Source organism: Elephantulus edwardii, unplaced genomic scaffold (genome assembly GCF_000299155.1).
Source record: "Elephantulus edwardii isolate Elephantulus edwardi_28Jun2011 unplaced genomic scaffold, EleEdw1.0 scaffold00019, whole genome shotgun sequence".
NCBI lineage: Eukaryota > Metazoa > Chordata > Mammalia > Macroscelidea > Macroscelididae > Elephantulus > Elephantulus edwardii.
In genome coordinates this window covers 3,156,295-3,161,047 of record NW_006399769.1, presented here as the reverse complement: position 1 = coordinate 3,161,047, position 4,753 = coordinate 3,156,295, and positions in this window count along the sequence as shown.

Here is a 4,753-nt window from a genome sequence, read left to right as displayed (position 1 = left end):
TCGAGTTGCGTACGACTGATGGTGACCCTATGAACAACAGATCCGAACCCTCTCCTGTGCCATCCTCACCATACACTTGCACTCATTACTGTGGTCGCTGTGTTACTCCATGTTGACGGGGCCTTTCTCTTTTTGGCTGACCCTCCACCCTTCCGAGCATGAGGTCCATTTCCAAGGAACAATGTCTTGGTAGATCCTGAACAAAGCTTCATATGCATCTGTGAAGGCAGCCCTGCCACAGCCAGTTCCAGGCGGGGCCTGCGGCTGTGGTGGGTCAGGAGCAGATTAGGATTCAGGCACACATGTCAGAGATGAAGAGGATGGCACAGGAGAGAGCAAGGTTCAGAACTATCATTCCTCGGGTCATTATGAATTGATGACACTTAACTGATGTTATGTCCTCATTAACATTATAAAGAAAACCCCTGCTTCCAAAATAACTTTTTATCCAAAGATTATGTCCGCTACTGTTAGGATTCTAAGCTATCTTGGAGTACACAATTCAGTCCCTAACACTTGGTGATGGCTTTCCGTGCTGCCCCCATGGGCAAGCCTGGCATTGCAAGGACAAAGGGTGACAGCTAGCGACCCATTTGAGACCCATTTGGTAAAACAAAGACACGTTTCCCCATCCTCATTAGCCTGGGTGAAGCGAGAGCAGCTGAGCATGAACATTGACATAATTTTGGGGCCTTGCTAAAAGGCCAAGGCAGGGCTCCAAGATTCAAATAAGAATGAGAGAGGTGTCTCTGCCAGAGGATAAGGCTGGCTTGGACTGGTTTGGGAAATGCAGGCTATATTATGTTCACTTTTGCTGCTTCTTAAAATGTGGAGAGGCAGCTGCACTGTTGGCCGAGGTAGACATTGATGGGAAGTTCTGCTATGCCAACCACCCCTGCAGTCCATGGCCCATCAGGTAGGTCACAAGGCCACACTGTGGCCAGGCTCCTGGGATGGTCTCTGATTGGCTCACTTATTGCCTGGAGAAAACTATAAAGTAGGTGGAGTATCCTCTGTGTCTCTTCCCCAGCTCCTCTTCTTGACAGTTTCTCTTCAGTAGCTCACCCCCTTGTGGAAAAGCAACTCAAAGACTCTCGTAGTCCCGGCCCCAGCCCAGAGCCCTTTAACTCACTATGAGTCAGTGTCTGCAGCAATCCAGGCCTTGTGGGATTGTGGGATAGAGTCATCTCTGAAGTCCTGTGATCCTATTATGAATTTATCATGGATGAAAGATAGAATTCTAGACCTCCTTCTCAGTCTTTTTTTTTTTTAAGAAAAAAAGAAAAACGTTGCTAGAAAATCAAGTTTATTCTGACTCACATAGCTTTACTCCATAGCACTTTCAGAGACTGATGTTTAGAAATAAGCCTTTCTTCCAAGCCACATCTGGATAGACTCAAGTGAGTAACTTTTTTATAACACTTAGCCATTTGTGCCACTCAGGGGTTCTGTCAAATTGCAACCGACTCATAGCTGACCCTCCAGCAGCTTTTCAGAGGCAGTAAACCACGTGGGAAGTGATATCTCATCTTTCTATCACAGGGCAGCTGGTGGATTTGAGCCGCATATCTTTGGATTGCCAGCACAATTTAAGGAAGTTCAAATCCAGAGGTCCCTAATAGATAATAAACATTTATTAAGGTAGATGAAGGAAAAGGGGGAAAAAAAACCATAACAGCAAAAAAGAGAGCAATGGCTAAAAAGGTGATGAAATCTTAACTGTGGTACAATTGTCTGGAGAAGTCGAAGCAGCTTGTGCTAGAGAAAATAAGATTTAGGGGAGCACAAAGGTCCAACTTCAAGTATCTGGAGATACTAGAATGTGAGGAATTTTTCTGTGTACCCTACCTTTGGAATATATTTAGTCCCATAGATGCAGGAAAAGAGGGTTTAGCTCAACACAGCTATTCTCAGAAGAGCAAATTCCACTCGGCCACTGAAGCTTAGATATTTGCTTGCTCTGTACAAGGAGATAATATCTTTATTCTCATCAACAAAGAAAGTCATAGAGGATTATGCCCTGGTTAAGACTATCTGGAAAATGCAAAGAAAAAGCTATCATGATAAAGCTTTGCTCAAGTCTTTGTGTAGATAAAGTTTGACCATCAGAGAGAGCGTGCCCCACTGTGTGAAAATCAGAGAAAGCAGAGAAGACCTTATCCTGGAATGAACAAAGGAGAACTGATCTGGCTCTGAAGTGTTTTCTCCTGTGTGAACAGAACAAAATATAGCTGGTGTTGCATTTAGATTGTAAGCATTTCTTTTCTAAATATCAGAATGTATTTACATACTATCTAGGAATTACTATTTCTCCTTGGGAAGTCACATCTAAATTAAATTGTTAAAGTACAAATGGTTTGATTCAAAATCATCCTGGAAACTCAAGAAGGAGGGATCATGGTGGATACTAGGCCTACTTCAGCTAACCCGGCATGCCCTCTGGTCCTCCAGTGTCAGAAAAAGTTGTTTGTTTGTTTGTTTTTTCAGATGAGAATTAGAGGAGTGCACCACCAGACATCTAGAAACCATGTGGTAAAGAAAACATAGGTCTTTAAACACAACTAAACTCAGCCTGGTAAGATGCTGAGACTCCCTAAGGAATCATTTGATTCTCAGTTCTTTTCTTATATTCCATGAGCACTCATATGCAGGACAAATACCTATTTTTAAAGGAGCCAATTGATGACTCATCAAAATGCTCGGATGCTAACAGGAAGGTCTGAAGTTCTAATCCACCAGCCATTCCACAGGAGAAAGCTGAGGCAGTCTATTCCCTTAAAGACTCAGTCTTGGAAATCTTATGGGACAATTCTCCCCTGACCTGCAGCGTCACTGTGAATTGGAATCAATGTGTTAACAACTGATTATTTAAGGAAAAAGAGCATAAATTCCAAATACAAAATCAAGTACACCACTTGGGATGGGATGTGTGTGGGTGTGTCCCAAGCAACCTTGTCCCTGTAACCTAACTGCCTGGCCTGCCTCTCTCCACCTCTACTCTGCTCTATTTATGTGTCTAACTGCCTGTCTGTCCCTCACCAGCAATAGCAGGATTTGCATGAATTAAATCAATCAACAATGTGACTCCACTGTACGTGTGATCTATCTCTTTAAAAAGGTCACTAAATCAATGCTGATTCATAGCAACTCCAAATGTGTTATAGTAGAACTGTGCTTTTTGGGGTTAAGGGCTGTTACTTGAAAGTCCCCAACTGATTATTTCTTTTTCTGAGACACTTCTGGATGAACTTGAACTCAGAACCTTTGGTTAGCAAAGTATCGCAGTAAGTGTTTGTATCATCTAGACACTATCCACATCTTACACTTAGGCAAAGACCTCCATAATGAGTAGATCCAGAGACATAGTCAGCTGAACATGGTGAAGCCAGGATCTATGCATGACTTTCTGAGGAGTCAAATGCCTTCCCGAAAAAAACCAGGGCTGTTTAATGGGCCATTTGCCTATAATCAGTTCCCAGATGCAAGGTTCCCATGCAACTTAATTTTCTCAGAGCCTGATGGATTGAACTGTGTCTTCTAAAAATACCTGTGGTAAATCTTAACTTCTTTACCTGTGATTATAATCCTGTTTGAGAATTTTATTTTTTAATTGTGCTAATGGGAAGAGTTAGTGTAAATTTTGTTGTTAGATACTATTGAGTCAATCACAACTCATAGTGATACTAACAGCAACAGAAACCTTGCCCTTTCCTGTACTGTCCTCACAATCTCCATCAAACACATCATCACAGTCACTGTGTCAATCCATCTAGTTGAAGATCTCTTATCTGACTTTCTATCTTATCCAGCATGATGCATTTCTCCAAAGACCTCCTGAAAATATGCCCAAAGTATGTGAGGTGAAGGTTCACCTTCTTTGCCTCTAAGGGTCCCCCTGGTTGTCCTCAAAGACAGATTAATTTGGTTTTTTGGTAGTCTATGGTGTATTTAATACTATTTGCTAATACTACAATTCAAGGGCATCAAATTCTTCAATTACCCTTATGTGTTGTTCAACTTTCAGATGTATATAATTTAATTGAAAATGCCATTGACTTGGATTCTTAAATTGATAACCTCACTCTTTGGCACATGACAACAAATTTTCCAGTGTCATGAATCTTTTGGTTTCTTTTTAAACATTTTTCATTGGTTTGCATATAGTCATTCACACACATTGTGTTTTGTACATTTACTTTGTGTTTCAGATAATCATTCATTTATACATAATTTATATCATCCCATCCATACTAATGCTGCCAATTGGCCCAGTGGTAAGAATCTTTGTTATCTTGATGTTGAGCTTCAATCCATATAGGAGGCTGCAATCCTTGACCTTCTGTAGCAAGCGCTTCAGGTCCTCCTCAGTTTCAGCAAGCAGGGTTGTGTCATCTGCATAAGGCAGGTTGTTGATGACTCTTCCACCAATCCTGATGCCACATTCTTCCTCATAAAGCCCAGCGTCTTGGATGATCTGTTCTGCATACAGATTGAAATGGTATGGAGACAGAATACATCCCTTATGGGCCCCCTTCTTGATTTTGAACCACCCAGTGTCTTCCTGCTCTGTTCTGATGACTGCCTCTTGGTTCAAGTATGGGTTTTGCATTAGCACAATCAAATGTTCTGGGATTCCCATCCTTCTCAGAGTCAGCCACAGCTTGTGATTCACACAGTCAAAAGCCTTTGCATAGTCAATGAAGCACAGATAGACATTCTTCTGGTATTCTTTGCTTTCTGCCAAGATCCATCT